This window comes from Cricetulus griseus, chromosome 3, assembly GCF_003668045.3.
Source record: "Cricetulus griseus strain 17A/GY chromosome 3, alternate assembly CriGri-PICRH-1.0, whole genome shotgun sequence".
In the NCBI taxonomy this organism is placed as follows: Eukaryota; Metazoa; Chordata; class Mammalia; order Rodentia; family Cricetidae; genus Cricetulus; species Cricetulus griseus.
In genome coordinates this window covers 25,985,183-26,003,417 of record NC_048596.1, presented here as the reverse complement: position 1 = coordinate 26,003,417, position 18,235 = coordinate 25,985,183, and the positions used below count along the sequence as shown (strand labels likewise).

Here is an 18,235-nt window from a genome sequence, read left to right as displayed (position 1 = left end):
GGTTACTGGTTCCCTTGCATGAGTATTTTCCCCCAATAAACTACCAGTTATCAACCTATCTCTGACTCCACTTTGTAATCCTTGGTAATGGTCAATGTAGGTATGGGTTCCATCTTGTGAACTGGGCCTTAAATCAAATCAGATATTGGCTGGCTACTCCCACAAGCTTTATGCTGCTATTGCACTAGCATATTTTACAGGCAGTAAACAAATTCTACATCAAAGGGTTTGTGACTGGGTTGGTGTTTACATTTCTCTTTTGGAAGCATGTAAGGTACCTTCCTGTACCAAAGACCTATAACATAGAGGTAAAGGCATTACGTGGGCACCTGGTTGACTTCCCGGTGTTTAATGAGTTGTGTTGATGGGTAATGAGTTCTGTAAATGGAACCTAGTGGCCACTTTGCTGAGAGCAACCTACAGTCTTGCCCAACAGCCAAGCTTTCTTATGAATTCTCATGTGAGGCCATTGGCCAACAACTCAATTAGATGTAGCCAGTCCTAGTACTGGAAGCTTCATTTAGTGACAAGAGATGGCTTCTTGAGGCTCTGTCTCGCCTATTCTACTGTATTAGGTTTCCATACTATCCCTCAATTGGCCATTAATTTTATCTATCTCTCCCCATATTCCCTCCTTTATCCCTCTCTTCCCTTCCCACTTGAAAAATTTATGGAATACTTCACAAATTTGCATGTCATCCTTGCACTGGGACCACAATAATCTTCTCTGTATTGTTTCAATTTTAGTATATGTGATGTCAAAGCGAGCACAAGGAAATAAATGTCACATTATATAAGGCAAGAATACATTTTGTAAGTCTCTATGAAGAAAAAAGAATATAGACTTGTATTAATTTTCTTCATATTAATCCACAAGCCATATAACAAGCATTAAGCTTTTATGATTTGGAATTTACATAGCTGGTCATGCACAGACAGAATAATTACATTATTAAGTTTGTCATTTTCATATGAAACAGAAAAAATGATCCTAAAGAAAAATGTGTGTGGACAGATAGACAGACAGACATAACTGTGTACACAAACACACTTTCTCTCATAACTGTGCCTTTGGGTTCTGTCAGAACAGACCACAGGATCACAGTCTAATTCATAAACATCATGTTTAACACAATCAGCACATTTTTTAATCAAAGTCCCTACATTTTTTTTAATTTAATCGCTTAAATATTTAATGAGAATCTGTTGCTCAGAGTTAGTGCAATGTTTTGTGTTTGTCTATTCTTTTCTTTCTATATCATTCACATTTTACAAGGTTCACAGAACTATGTTCTGTGAAAAAAGAATTATTATAAATTGGAAATTGGAGAGATGGCTTGGTCAATAAAAACTAGTAAAAGAAGTCTGGCAATCTAACTTCCATCTCTAGCACTAATATAAATGCTAGGTCAACTGGTATGTATTTGGAATCCAGTGGCAGACAGGCAAATCCCAGGGCCTGTAGCCCAGCCAGCCTACCTGAACAATTGAGCTTCAAGCTCATCAAGAGACCCTGACTCAAAAAGGAAGGTGGGAAATAAGTGAGGGACTAACTTCACACATACACAGACACATACAAGTGAATACATATACCACACATATACATGTATATGCATGAACACACACAAATTTGTTTCCTCAAAACAGCTTTATTTATCAAACAATAAAAGTAACACATTCATAGCATACAGAAGGACAGATCATATCACATATTCATAATAAGGACAAGAAGAAACAAACAAGACAGTGGGATAAACATATTTTTAAGAGAATTAAATTTGATACTATAAAATTTACATTTTTCTAGATAATTCTGTGTTAAAAAGAATAAAAGCATGTCTTGCATTATAGGTTCACATCTGAAACTGAAAGATATTTTCTGTGCTATCTTGCTCCTTGCATTTTTCTATCAAGGAAATGTGGCTCAGAAGGAAAAACATATTACATAAGCATCCAAATGCCAGTCTGTCAAGGCTGGAGTTAGAAACCAAGTCTCTGGCATTAGTCTAGGCTTACACCTTCATAATAATGACAGTTTGAGACCTTTCTATGAGCTAACCATTTCCATGCATTGAGTCATTTGTATTTCCCAAACCGTTCAGAGTCCAGATTTATCAGCAACCCTGTTTTAGAAGCAAAGGAAACACAGTGCAGACAGTTAAACTATCCACAATGAGGCTGTATACTGAGCAGAGAGGCTGAATTTAGCAGCCATTCAGGCCCTGCAAAACAGACTCCTACTCTGTGGAGATACACTCTGCATACTGGTATCCACACCTTCTCAAAAACCAGTAGTAATAAGTCATTCCACATTATATCCCTGTAATTCCTATATTTGGATTAGCTCTTTAGACACTCAGTTTCCACTGCTTAATTATTGTCTCTCTGCAATTTTATCTAGACCTAAAATCCAAACCCATTCACCAGTCAAAGCCAATATTTCAGTCAGCCTGGGTAGCATGAAAGGAATGCACCTGGCAGCAGCTGCAGCAGCTTTGTGTCTCTCACTGCATCTTTCATGGCCATTTGATTCTTTGAAAAATCTCAAAATCATTATCTCAGTAACACGGCTTTTCCCCACATTTATGATGACTTCCAATCCATGTCACTGGAGGAAACTGTGAAAGTTTTACAATTGACATGACAGTGTAAAAGGGAAAAATCCAGTGTTTTGCAGGTTGATCTTAAAGGACAAGAAAATTTTCCAGAAAAAAAAAAAAATGTCATGAAGTTAAAACACATCTATCTCTCAATATCCATCTATGCTTCTGTCTTCTGAGCCATTCTGTCAGAACAGGAAGAACGCCTTAGAGACAGGCCTTTTGTTGTCATTCATTTTCATTCTTCCAACAGTGTTACAAGGGAATGGATATTCTCCACGTCTCACACTATTGGAGGAAAGCAGTGGGTTCAGGGAGATTAAGTAGTTTGCCATTTTAGTAAATAGCAAATCTATATTTTAGTACAGGTCTCTGTGACATAGAGGCACACCCTACCCTAACACAGAAAAGAACTCATGGCAGGGGGCATTTCCACAGGGAGGTTGCATATCCCATCCCTTCAAACTAGACCCTGGCAGGTGCACTTGTAATGGTATCTGTATAAATCCCACTATCACCAATTCAATTCAAAAACAATAACAACAAAAAACAAACAGTTTAGCTGCAGATGGAGATAGGGAAGAAGAGAAAGAAACTGTGAACAACATGATTAAAAAGTCAAAGCTAATTCACATATAGATCTTATACAGAACTCAAAGCATCTTTAATCTCAAAAACACGTACAAAGGTCATTTTAAAAATTTGATCAGTTCTTTGAGAATCTCATACGGTGTGCTGTGATCATATTCAACCTCCTCCCCACCTCTTCCAAGACCACTCTCCTTCCCTTCCCAGGAAACTTGTGTCCTTTCCCCCCTCCCCCATCAAGGCCAATTTATTTTGCACAAATGCTCTAGCATGCATTGCCTTGCACTTGAATGTGGTTCCGAAGATTATTTTAAAGAATTATTTCAGTCTGTCAGCATCCTTTTGTGAGTTCCTAGGGAACAGAAATTCATCAGTGGTGACCATAACAAACTTTCATCTAGGCTTCCTCTACCATGCCTTTGCTCAGTCCACAATAACAGAGGAAGTAGAAATGAGACAGGTTCACTATGCTTCTGAAAGGTACTCTTTTGAAATAAAATTGCTTTATATTTCTAAGTACATATATTAATTATCATAGACTTTCTAAGTTAACTGTTACTAAGGATTATCCCACCCACTCCTCTGAAATCCTTAGGGTAAGGATATGTATGCATATGTATCAGATTCAGATCACCAACACCTGGGTTAAGAAGAGAAAAAGGTTGGCCATGGAGGCACATGCCTGGAGTCACAGCACTGGGGAACAGAGATACAAAGATTTCTGGAGCTTGCTGGTCAGAGAGTCTTGTCAAATCAGTAAGTTCTAGATTCAGTAAGTGAGAGAGAGTGTCTCAAACAATAAGGTGTAAAGTGAGTTAACAGTGAAAACACCCCACTTCGACCTCTGGCCTTCCTATACACACTCAATGAAGGAGCAATTTGTCCTTTTTTATTGTTTGAGAACATAATGGATACATATAGGTTTTGATAAAATCTACCCCATTAACTTGTTCTAAAACTACTCCTCCACCCCTATCCATCCACTGCTTTTTCCTCACAACTTCATATGCTTTGTTTATTAAAACCCATAAAATCCACTTAGTCTTTATAAGCATAAGTTTAGGACTAGTTACTGGAGCATGGGTTAGCCCCTCATGGCCTTTATCCCTGAAAAAACTGAATTCCCCTCCTCTAGAACTTATTGATTGGCAACAACTTGGAGGAACCACTTTTAAAGAGTTGTCTCAGCTAGTAAAATACATTTTCAATAACTATTATTTCTAGAATTTTCATAATGTTTTATAACTTTATTCAAAGATTTAGTTACAAGGCTGTTCCTCTGAAGGCTATTTTCAAGTTCTAGCAATGAAAGACTAATTTAACCATTCAAATCAAGCTGATAGATGACCATGACATAAGGTGAGTGAGAACCACAGGTAACAAAAGCACACTGGCCTGGAAGTGTGGCTCAATAGTAGACCACATGTTTACTGTGTGCAATTCCTGAGTTTGATTCTAAGCACCACATATGGACAAAAAAATCTACTTGATTCTCTGTGTGTAAATGTACATGAAGATATAGGCAAATATATGTAATGAGAAGACAAGTGTTTTCAATATTCTTTTAATGTGTATTTTTAACTGCTTTCCACAATAACTTTTTGTAATAATGTTTTTTTTTTCTGGTTTGTGTGTAAGAAATTAAAAGGTAAAGAAACAAGAAAAAAGCAACAAATCTAGTATTTCACAAGAAGAGAACTAAGAAAAGGAATTGCTTCAGAGATGGGGAAATAAAAACAATTGCTTAAGGCAACAAAAAAGAAAGAGGGAAAGAGTTAAACTGCATCAGAGAAACTGATGAGCATTTCATAGACTACTAAGACAGGGCAGAATTAGATGGTGAGAAACAGCAAAGCTTAGTGATTACTTGGCTTCTTTGAAACATCACGGCCCAAGTAAAAAGGCAGAACTGGGCTGTAATGAGGACTTTGAAGTCTAAAATAATTGGGAAGGATATTACAAACCTAGTCACACCTCCTGGGGGCTGGCCTATACAATGACACTGTCACCACTTCTGGGAGCGCTTCCATCTGCCATGAACATCTACAATCCTATGTGCTACCTGGTAACATCATGATTAATTGTAATTAATTGCTCTTCAGTAAGAGGGTCTAACCTATGAGGACAAGCACTATATTCTGTTCACCATTGACACTTCAGAGCCTACCAGAACACAGAATCCTCAATAAATGTGTGTTTTATGAATTACTTAACTACAAATTAAGGTAATGAGAAAGCTTGAAAATTAGATTATTGATTCACACTAAGGAAACTTTAATAATCACAGAAGATTTGAAAATCACAGAAGACAGAGATCAAAGAGTTATCTGACTTTTGCAAAAGGAAAATGTTCACCAATTATCCACTGATATTTTGTTGATGATCTCAAGCTAGAGTTTATACTGAAAAAGTAAAAAGACTGTGAGTGCTTCAGAAAGTGCATTCTGATCAATGTGGACCATCCTGGATTCATCTAAGAATAGTTTTACCCAGTCAGTCAGATTTTCTTTATGGCTCCCATTAAAAGACATGCTAGATAATGCCTGGAAACCTGATTTCTGCATTGGCTGACTTGCACATAAGAGAAACTCAATAAAAATGGATTAAACAAATCAACTATAAATACTATTCATGGAACCATTTTGTGATGACACTTTGTGTATTTTCTTTCTTACACATTAATTCATACTCTTCTTCTGCCTTAGGGTATGTATTTCTTCTTACCTACATGTCTACCCACTCTTTTTGAATTAAGTGTCCCTTGTGCCCCATATTTAATTATAGAGATGTAATAATATTTGTTAGTGCAATCGATTGGGGCAATGGGGAAGATTATTTTTTATTGTCAATTGTGCCTTGAAAAACAGTGACAGGTCAAGGGGTGGTAATAAAGTAGATACAAGAACTCCAGCCAGATAGCTCCCTGTTGAGAAGAGAGAAAGGTGAGCCATTTGGCTCTGATGAAAAGTGATTTGCAATTGCATCTACAGAACAAAAGATTTAGCTATCACAAGTCCCAAAGCCACCTGCAGGTTTTGGCAAGATGGCACCTCCCTGGTGGGACAGGTAAGCAGTGGAGAGGAATTCACTGTAGCTTAGAGGGCTGTGTCCAGGAACCATCTTAAGGAAGAACTTATTGGTTAAAAATTAGCCACCCTGGCATCACCAGCACCCTACTCTGGCTTCCTATTATTTCTCAAATAATTTAGACTAAACAAAATGCCATGAATTACAAACTGAAGCAGGGCATATGCAAGGGGTAAAAGTTGGCTATGGTAAACTAGACCATTGCAAAGCTGAACACACTCACAAGAGAAAGTGTACAAAGACCATAGAGACCACTGTAGCAATTAAATTTACATTTTAGCAGGCTTTGCATATTTTGAAGGCCCGTGGAAGAGCTTTCCTAATAAAGGACTTGTTTGAGGTTCTTTGTTTTGTTTTGTTTTTGTCCTGGTAACTGAAGGGACCATTTCTATCAACTTTTACAGAAGGGGCAATGGTGTGTTTGTGTTCTTTATTAGAAAACCTTCTTCTAATGGGAAAGGGACAAGATCTGCTGAGCAAACTGGGAGCATGAGGGGAGAGGAGAGGGAGTTAGGAGATAAAGAAGGGGAGAAGAGGATGGGGAAAGAACATAAAGGAGCAAGAAGATTGGGTGGGAGGAATAAAGGAAAATAAGAAAAGAGATACCATAATAGAGGGAGCAGTCATAGGTTTAAAGATAAATCTAGCACTAGGGAAATGAACAGAGATCTACAAGGATTAACCCAACTAACATTCTAAGCAATAATGGAGAGGCTACCTTAAATGCCCTTCCCCTATATTGAGATTGATGACTACCTTATATGCCATGCTAGAGCCTTTATCCAGTAGCTGATGAAGTGGAAGCAGAGGCCCACAGCTAAGCACTGAGCTGAAATCCTGGAATCCAGTTGTAGAGAGGGAGGAATGATGAGTAAGGGGTCTAGACCAGGTTGAGAAAACCCACAGAAACAGCTGACCTGAACAAGGGGGAGCTCATGGTCCCCAGACTGACAGCCGGGAAACCAGCTTACGACTGAACTAGACCCCCTGAACAAGGATGTCAGTTTGGCAGCCTGGTTAATCTATGGTGCCTCTGGTAGTGGATCAGTATTTATCCTTAGTACATGAATGTACTTTGGGAGCCTAATCCACACGGAGGGATACTCTCTTAGCCTAGATACATGGGGGAGGGTCTAGACCCTGCTCCAAATGATATGACAGACTTTGATGATCCCCCATGAAAGGCCTCACCCTCCCTGGGGAGTGGATTGAGGGTGGAATGGGGGGTTGGTGGGGAGCATGGGAGGATGAGAGGGAGAGGGAACTGGGATTGATACATAAAACAAGATTGTTTCTAATTTGAATTTAAAAATTTCCAAAAAAAAAGGAAAGAAAACCTTCTTCTAAATAGTAATTTTATAAGGTTTAGGAACCATGTTTAGATAGTCAGGTGACAATGTCAGGTCAAGATGTCACATATCCTTCCATGGGCAGAGATATGAGTTGGGTCCTACTTTGGATCAGTCAATAGAATTCTACAGTTCTAGTTCTTGGTTTTTCATGCTATTCACTACAAAGTAGTTATCCAGCCCTAATCTCCTTAAACTTGTTAGTGTCTAACCAGGTACCTAACACCAAGAGCATACACACAAGGAAGAACAATCAGGCAGGGCACCTGAGATCAACACACCATAGACCTATATGAGAGGCAGCCACTGGAGACAGCTCAATAGTGACAGGCTGAAAAATGCCTAGAAGAAGGTTATCTAAAGCAGTGACACCCAAATGGAGGTATCCTTTCCTCTTGAGCTAGGTGTGGAATATTCCTTTACACTTTGTGAATATATGTCACTGTTTTGTGTTAATAAAGAAGCTGACTGGCCAATAGCTTAACAGCTAGAGGTCAGGCAGGACTTGCAGATGAACAGAGAGCACAAAGAGGAATGGGGAGGAGTCTCAGAATCACAAGAAGATAGAGAGAGAAGGAAGTAAACTTGCTGTACTGAGAAAAGCTACTGAGCCATGTGGCAGAGTGTAGATAAGAAGTATGGGTTAATTTGGCTTATAAGAGGTATCTAGGAACAAGCCTGAACTATTGGCTGGGCATTTATAATTAGTAATAAGTCTCTGTATTGTTACTTGGGAAATGGCTGGTCGTTACAATAAATCTTTCCGCCAAAAGCTGCCAAGCCCCACTGCCACATGTGTGCTTTATGCCAGACTCCCGCCCGAGTTAGGCCCAAATGAATACACAGAAACTTGTATTAGGTTCAAAGCTGCTTGGCCAATGACTAGGATTCTCATCTGTTAGCTCAGTCTTAATTATCATAAATCTATATTTTTTTATAAAACTTATCTTATAGGACGCCTTGTTGGTGTCCCTCCTTGCCGGTGGATCACATTGTGCTGCTGGAGGAGCCAGGGGAAAAGGGGGGACATTTCCTGTTTCTCCTTCTTTAAATATGAGTCTCCTTGCTATGTCACTTCCTGCCTGGATCACCACTTCTCTACTACATTTCCCAAAATCCTCTTTGACTCCTAGTCCTGTCTAACTTGCTGTCTCATTGGCCAAACAGTATTTTATTTAACAATCAATAAGATAAACATACACAGTACATACCCCATCAGCTGGTAGGACAGAAAAGTCTGCTTAAATCTAGGATATGATATCATTATCTGAAAATAACTTCAGAATTTGGTAGCATGAACCTACGGGATGCATGTAGACCAAACTCTTGAGACAAATATCTTCCATGAGGTTAGCTGCTGTAGAAAGAGAACTCTGATTCTACACTACACTATTTGGCATCCATAGTAATACGTGTTCATCCAATGTTTTAATGCATAGTAAACACTCACATAAACATAGGCAATAGATAATCCCCCTCTATAAAAACACAAAATAAAAGGCAGGGTAAATACACATACCAGTACCAGCAACAAATCAAAACCAAACAAGAATAAACACTCAATGGACCTTAATTTCCCTCAATATTAATGGTCTTAACTTGCCTATAAAAAGACACAGGCTAACAAAATGGATACGAAGACAGAATTCATCCTTCTGCTGCATACAAGAAACACACCTCGAATTCAAAGACAGACATTACCTCAGAGTAAAGGGTTGGGATAAGATATTTCAGTCAAATGGACACAAGAAACGAGCTGGGGTAGCTATCCTAGTATCTAACAAGATAGACTTCAAATCAATCAAAAGAGATGAAGAAGGTCATTTCACATTCGTCACAGGAAAAATCCATCAGGAAGAAGTCTCAATTCTAAACATCTATGCCCCAAAATACAAAGGTACCAACATTTGTAAAAGAAACATTATTAAAACTCAAATCACAAATAAAACCTCACACAGTTATAATGGGAGACTTCAACACCCCAATCTCATCACTGGACAGGACCACCAAACAGAAACTTAACAAAGAGACAAAGGAACTAACAGAAGTTATGACCCATTTGGGATTAACAGACATCTATAGAACTTTCTATCCAAACACAAAAGAATATACCTTTTTTTCAGTATCACATGGAACCTTCTCAAAAATTGACCACATTCTCCGCAACATAGAAAACCTCAACAGGTACAAAAAATTGGAATGATCACCTGTGTCTTATCAGACCACCATGCTTTAAAGTTAGAAATCAAAAACAAAACAAAGTGCAGAAAACCTACCAACTCAAGGAAATTGAACAACACGCAATTGCACCATTCCTGGCTCAAGGAAGAAATAAAGAAAGAAATTTAAAGACTTCCTAGAATTTAATGAAAATGTAGACACAACATAGCCAAACTTATGGGACATTTTGAAAGCAGTACTAAGAGGAAAGTTCATAGCTCTAAGTGCTCACATGAAGAAACTAGAGAATAGCCACACCAGAGAGTTGACATCACAGCTGAAAACTCTAGAACAAATGGAAGCAAATTCACCCTGGAGGAGCAGACGCCAGGAAATAATCAAACTGAGGGCAGAAATCAATAAAGTCAAAACAAAGAAAGCAATTTAAAGAATCAATATAACAAAGAGTTGGTTCTTCAAGAAAATCAACAAGATAGACAAACCGTTATCCAAACTAACCAAAAGGCAGAGAGAGAACATGCAAATTAACAAAATCAGAAATGAAAAGGGGACATAACAATGGACACTGAGGAAATCCAGAGAATCTTCAGGTCATACTTTGAAAACCTGTTCTCAACAAAATTTGAAAATTTAAAGGAAATGGACAATTTTCTGGACAGATATCACTTACCAAAATTGAATCAAGAAGAGATAAGCAACTTAAACAGACCTATAACCTCTAAGGAAACAGAAGCAGTCATCAAAAGTCTCCCAACAGCCCTGGACAGATGGATTTACTGGAGAATTCTTCCAAAATTCAAAGAAGAGCTAATACCAATACTACTCAAATTGTTCCACACAATAGAAGCAGAAGGGACATTGACAAACTCTTTTTACGAGGCTACAATAACCTTGATAGCTAAGCCACACAAAGGCACAACTAAGAAAGAGAACTACAGACCAATATCCCTCATGAACATGGATGCAAAAATTCTCAATAAAATACTGGCAAATCAAATCCAAGAACACATCAGAGAAATCATCCACCATGATCAAGTAGGCCTCATCCCAGGGATGGAAGGATGGTTCAACATACATAAATCCATCAATGTGATCCACCATATAAACAGACTGAGGAAAAAAAAACACATGATCATCTCACTAGATACAGAAAAAGCCTTTGCCAAAATCCAACACCCCTTCATGATAAAGGTCTTGGAGAAATCAGGGATAACAGGAACATACCTCAACATAATAAAAGCAATATGCAGCAAGCCAACAGCCAACATCAAATTAAATGGAGAGAAACTCAATTCAATTCTTCTAAAATCGGGGACAAGACAAGGCTGTCCACTCGCTCCATATCTCTTCAATATTGTCCTTGAAGTTCTAGCTAGAGCAATAAGACAACAAAAGGAGATCAAGGGAATGCAAATGAAGGAAGAAGTCAAACTCTCACTATTTGCAGATGATATGATAGTTTACATTAGTGACCCGAAAAACTCTACTAGGGAACTCCTACAGCTGATAAACACCTTCAGCAAAGTGGCAGGATACAAGATTAGCTCAAAAAAACCTGTAGCCCTACTATACACTGATGACACATTAGTGGAGAAAGAAACCAGAGAAACATCACCCTTTAAAATTGCCACAAACAACATAAACTACCTTGGGGTAACACTAACCAAAAAAACGTGAAAGACCTGTACCATAAGAATTTTGAGTCTCTAAAGAAAGAAATTAAAGAAGACGCCAGAAAATGGAAGGATCTCCCATGCTCTTGGATAGGTAGGATCAACATAGTAAAAATGGCAATCTTGCCAAAAGCAATCTACAGATTGGATGCAATCCCTATCAAAACCCTAAGACAATTCTTCACAGACCTTGAAATAACAATTCTCAACTTTATATGGAGAAACAAAAGACCCAGGATAACCAAAACAACCCTGTACAAAGAGTAACTTCGGGAGGCATCACATTCCTGACTTCAAGCTCTATTACAGAGCTATAGTCCTGAAAACAGCTTGGTACTGGCACAAAAATAGACAGGTAGACCAATGGAATAGAATTGAAAACCCTGATATTAACCCACACACCTATGAACACCTGATTTTTGATAAACAATCCAAATTTATACAATGGAACAAAGAGAACATCTTCAACAAATGATGCTGGCATAACAGGTTGCAGATATGTAGAAGACTGCAGTTAGATCCAAGCCTATTGCCTTGCACAAAACTTAAGTCAAAATCGATCAAAGACCTCAACATAAATCCAGCTACACTGAACCTATTAGAACACAAAGTGGGAAATACCCTTGAATTAATTGTTACAGGAGACTGATCCCTGAATAGTACACCAGTAGCACAGACACTGAGGTCAACAATTGATAAATGGGACCTCTTGAAACCGAGAAGCTTCTTAAGGCAAAGGACACAGTCAGCAAGACAAAACATCAGCCCACAGACTGGAAAAGATATTCACCAACCCCACAGCTGACAGATGGCTGATTTCCATCTTACTCCTGTCAGAATTGTCAAAATGTTCATAGCACCACTATTTGTAATAGCCAGAAACTGGAAGCAGCCTAGATGCCCCTCAACCGAAGAATAGATAGAGAAAATGTTGTACATTTACACAATGGAGTACTACTCAGTGGAAAAAAAATGGAATCTTGAAATTTGCAGGAAAATGGATGGATCTAGAAGAAACCATTCTGGGTGAGGTAACCCAATCGCAAAAAGACAAACATGGTATGTATTAACTCATTTGCAGATTTTAGACATAGAGTAAAGGATTACCAGCCTACAATCCACACTGCCTAAGAAGCTAATAAACAAGGAAGACCCTAAGAGAGACATAGATGGTCCCCTGGAGAAGGGGAAAGGATCATGATCTCCTGAGCAAATTGGGAGCACAGGAAGGTGGAGAAGGGAGCTAGAGAATGAGAAGGGGAGAAGAGGAGGGAGGCAGAAGACATGAGGGAGCAGAAAGGTTGAGTCGGGGGGAGAATAGAAGAAAACAAGAAAGGAGACACCATAATAGAAGGAGACATTTTAGGTTTACAGAGAAATCAGACACTAGGGAAAGGTCTGGAGATCTACAAAGATGACACCAACTAAGCCACAGAGGAGAGGCTGCCTTAAATGCCCTCCCCTGATTATGAGATTGATGACTGACTTATATGCCATCCTATAGCCTTCATCCAGCAGCTGGTGAAAGTAGAAGCAGACACCCACAACTGATCACTGAACTGAACTGGAATCCAGATGCAGAGAAGTACGAGTGAAGAGCAAAGTGGTCCAGACCAGGCTGGTGAAACCCACAGAAACAGCTGACCTGAACATCGGGAACTCTTACTCCCCAGACTGATAGCTGGGATACCAGCATGGGACTGATCCAGACCCCAGCCACATGGGTTTCAGTGAGGAAACCTCAGAAATCTACGGGACCTCCTGAAGAAGTTCAGTACTTATACCTAGCATAAGTGTGGACTTTGGGAGCCCATTCCATATAGAGGAATACTCCCTGAGCCAAGACACACGGGGGTTGGCCTAGGCCCTATCCTAAAGGACACAATAGACTCTGATGACACCCTATGGAAGGCCTCACCATCTAGGGGGAGCAGAAAGGATATGTGATAGATAGGGTTTTAGTGTGTGTGGGGGGTGGTAGGGGAGAACAGGAGGGAGAAGGGAACCGGGATTGTCATGTAAAACAATCCTGTTTCTAATTCAAATAAAAAAAGTTGAAAGAAAAGTAGAGACAGTGGTAGGAATGAAAATTGGTACAGCCATTATAGAGTCAGTTAGGCATTTCCTCAAAAACTTAAAAGTAGAATTCCCATACTATCCAACTCTATCACTACTGAGTATACCATATGTTGGAGCATAAAACAGAAAAACTTGCACACACATGTTTGCTGCTGAACTATTTGCAATAGCCAAAATATGGAACTATCCTAGATACCCATCAACAGATGCAGGCCAAAGAAAATATATAAAACAGTGGAGTTTTAGCATCCATAAAGAAAATGAATTTATTGTATTTATAGAAAAATGAGTAGATATGGAGATCATCATGTTTACTAAAATTAGTCAGACTTATAAAGGTTTTCTCATTATGTAGTTCTAGATTGAATTCTAAATGCACATGAGTATGTGTGGTTTTGTGACATGAAAGTAAAATGGGGACTGTGAGGAGAGAGAAGAGGATCTAGAGGGAAGACAAATAGGAGCAAGAGAGTAATGACAAAGAAAGAGAAAATACTACACAACTTCTGTCATATGGGAAATGTAAATTTTAATATGTATGTTATGTATTTCATGTCATATGTATGTACCTACACATCCATATGGAAGGAAAGGATCAGTGGGATTAAGGTCAGGAAATAGGAGTGAGAGTGTTAGAAATATGATTCAGATGCAATAATATCTTAATATGTATGAAACAGTAAAATAATATGTATGAAAATATAACAAACCCATTATTTTATATGCTAAAAATTACTTTAAAAACTTCAGAAAAAAAGCTTTTAATTAGCATAATTGTTTCACAAACATATAGTTTTTATATTAAGGATAACAGCAGGTGTGTGTGTGTGTGTGTGTGTGTGTGTGTGTGTGTGTGTGCTGGAGGCTGAACCCACTAATAGATAACATACCAAGGTATTAGACAGAAGCATGCCTTGATAAAAACCAAATGCACTTTATCCTAGTTTCCTGTAACAGGTCTATGCACAAACTCACATTCACACATGCCATTCATAAATTTTTCAAGACATCTTACATGAATTATACCTCCATTGGAAACATGCTCACATCAAAAATTCAGTTGGTAATTACTACGCCTGGGACTTGGTCTCCACCACACCACTGGCAGTGAATTGTGTGTTTCTGATAAAATCAGGTCAGTTCAAAGAGGCATGGCTATAGGTAACTATGTGTTTATGCACAAGTTATTCCCTTCCTGAGATCTTAGTTTCTTTGTTAAATGAAAGTTATCAAAAGAGAGCTAGTAGTAGGAATTAAGTATTGCAGTCACAAGGTTGGTGGGGATAATGAAAGAGAAGGCTCTAAGCTGCTTTCTTAGGTGTCTCCAGAACACTAGTGAACAGACCCCACTGAGGAAGGTACAGTCCAAAGCCCATCACTATATTAGCCTGGCACCACAGCCACCCAGTCACTACTCAGAAGTCTACGAATACCACCAGTCTGGAGAGCAAATATTCAAATCAGTAACCCCAAGATTAGAGTTAATAAGCCACTGCTATGTCCACACCTAAGCACATCCATGACACTGAAAAATTAACTGTGGAATCTATCACTGAAAGATCACTTCCCATCCACCTGGCTAACAGTGACAACCAGGAACCACAGGCAGTAGGCTGCCTTCTTAAATAGTCTTTTAAAACTGATGAAAACACATATTGTTGGTGGGCTTTCTCTCATACCTAGGTTCTTAGTTACAAGGAAATTTTGGAAATGTAGTTTTAACACTTTTTGGACTGTGCAATACATATACTTAGAAAAGAGTAAGACTACGTCCCAAAAGATAATAGTATGTACCAACTGTGGAGCAATCTATATCTGGAGCTATTGAATTCCCATCACAGATGGGCAAAAACAAAACGAAATAACCTATCATCAGGCATGTTGCAGACACAGCTATCTTTTTCCAGTAATTTTTACACACTGATGAGTATTTCACTCCTTTTGTTACATCCCTGGAGATTCTGATTAGGTCTCTGGTAGGGTCGCATGAAGCTGCTTTTCAAAAACTGCCCCAGGTGAATTTGAGAGTGAGCTGAATTAAGAACAACTTGATAAGCTTCTAGACTGGTTCCATTCCCTAACTATGGAAAACACGGCAGCAACAAACATGGATGTGAAAGCATCCTTGCAGTGGAATGCAGTTCCTTTGAGTATTTCCTTGGAAGTGGTATAGATGAGTCATATGGTCAGCTCTCTCTTATATGCAGATCGTATTATATAATGTACGTACGTATATACTTGAGTTTCAGAATCACATATTGGTAAGCCCTGAAAAGTGAAAAAGGAAATCAAGTTTGGTGGTTTTAATGAGAATGGCCCCTGTAGGCTCATATGTTTAAATACTTGATCTGCAATTGGTAGGACTGTTTGGAAAGGATTAGGAGGCATGGCCTTGAAGGTATGACCTATGTCACTGGGAGTCAGCTTTAAGGTTTCCCAATTGCATGTACCATGTGCACACTTTTAATACAAGTACCAAAGTGTTATGTTCGGTTGAAGAGGAACCCTTGAAAAGTTGCACTGTGGACAATAGTCCACTGCTTTCTGTCACATTCTTTGTAAAGCACCTGTTTACACATGCTGGGGTAGAAATCAGCTCACCAGATACTATGCCAAAGGAGTACTTTCACTGGAACTCAGGGTAATTCATCCCCCCTGAGCTGGGGTGGAAAGTTGCAGGGTTGCAGGAGACAAGAATTCTGAGCTTTATTGTGGAAAAGTCACTTGAAAGTTTTGTTTTCTTTGTAAACCTAACTCAGCTGGCAGATATCTGCAGCTTTCCCTTCTGCACAAATAATCAAATGCAATGCTCTTACTCTCTACTCATTTTGGTAAGCTGGTGAGTGTTGGGCTGCACAAAATATCATATATAAGCAGGTTTCATTCCCGATATCAAAGTGAGTTGGTGACTCCAACAATTATTCCAAATATCCAACATGTAAAATCAAAGTTCATTCAGGAAAAGAGAATGTAAGATTTTTATTGAAATTGCAGGCCTGTGTATTAAAGATATGTGTGACTTGATTCTATATAAATGGGATGCCAGTTAGGCAAAAAAAATAATGAAACATGAAATTGGCCCTATGTTAGAGACTGAGAAATTTGGCAGGACCCAGAAATAGAAAACCTGGTTTTGATGTCAAGTGCACATTTGCTTGTTTAGATGTGATATTGAGACAACCAGGCCCACTACAATTACACATTTTTGCAATTTTATTTACTTTAATATTTTTGTGATACATCTGTTCAAAACCAAGATTGATATTATGAAAGTAAATAAATTTCAAGTCAACAACAAAGACCCCCCCCATGTTGCTGTTTCATGAAAGTTGAATCCATGTGTAAGCATCTAGGTCTACAACAATTTGGGGACTTTTTCTTTATGCTAAAGTCACACCTAACAGTGACTTTCTTACTCACTCACCTGCTCCTTAAGAATCTTTCCAAATATATCATCCAACTATTATGTCCCATCAAACAAAATTTCAAATCACAGTCATTAATATGTTGAGTTAAAAATGTTAGGAAGAGTCTGCCCAATGTGGTGAGCAGCAAACTGGCTGCCAAATATGTGAACACCCTAATCCTGGTTTCCAGGAATTAACATACCTTTATAGCCAAGGAACTATAAAGATATGATTATCCTGAATAACAAAGTGGTATTAATATCTTCATATGACCCATTTATATACAAATTATTGAAAGAAAAATGAAAAACAAAGTGGAGGGAGAGAGAAGGAAAGAGCAGAAGGGAAGAGAAGAGAAACCACCTAAAAAAATGTTAAAGGTAGGAGCTAGGGTGACAACCCAGAGGTTAAGAGTACTTAACTGGTCTTCAAGAGGACCCACATTCAGTTTCCAGCACCCACATCAGGCAGATTAAAAACATCTTTGAATCTGATCGAGGGGGTCTTTCTCCGTCCTCTGAGGGCACTTCTCACATGGGTGCTTCTGAAGGAATCTGAATATGTATGAAAACACACACACACACACATAAATAAATGAATGAATAAATAAATAAATAAATAAATAAATCTTTTTAAATGTTAATGACTTTTATCTAGTGACAACCTAGGAGATGTATGCTTTCTTTAAAATTCTCTGTGCCTCAGAATTATAGCAACTCCCACATGCAGTCACAAAATCTATATAACCAAAAAAATCTATTTAGAAAAATAAAAATACCTATATAATTAGCGTTGCAGCCATTGTTGTAGACTACACAGTGGAAAACATGAGAAGAATAGGAGACTAGCTTTGCCAATAGTTGTTCTATCTCAAAGGACTTAACGTGACACCAATCTTTTTATTAGGGGGACCACATCTTCCTATGTGACATAGTGTGACAATACTGTGTGCTGATCAGCAGTTAAGCTTCAGGAGCAGCACAGAAGACAGTGGCAATAATAGGTTCCTAACACACCCTGAACCATTTGTTTCAACTTACACTTCAGAATAGCAAAAATGAACATGTTTCCAGTAGCTCATATAAATACTGCCCGTAAACTTTTTATTAAAAGAGAAACCAATGTGTCTTGGTGCCTAATTTTGTTTGGCATTAAAATAAAACTTTGTATAAATTATTAAAGAAATTAATCATTACTTTGCTTTTAAGAAAAATTATTCCTTTGAAGCAGTGGCCTTACAAGTTGGCTTTCTTTTTAGTTCCAGTAACTGC

At 38.4% G+C, this 18,235-nt stretch overlaps 1 non-coding gene across 1 annotated transcript; it reads right to left on the bottom strand.

Annotated features, from left to right (window-relative positions):
* Positions 1-664: 664 nt before the first annotated feature.
* On the bottom strand, positions 665-771 carry LOC113834790. The gene has a single exon (XR_003483594.1). It is a non-coding gene; the product is annotated as a U6 spliceosomal RNA (small nuclear RNA).
* Between the last annotated feature and the right edge of the window lie 17,464 nt (positions 772-18,235).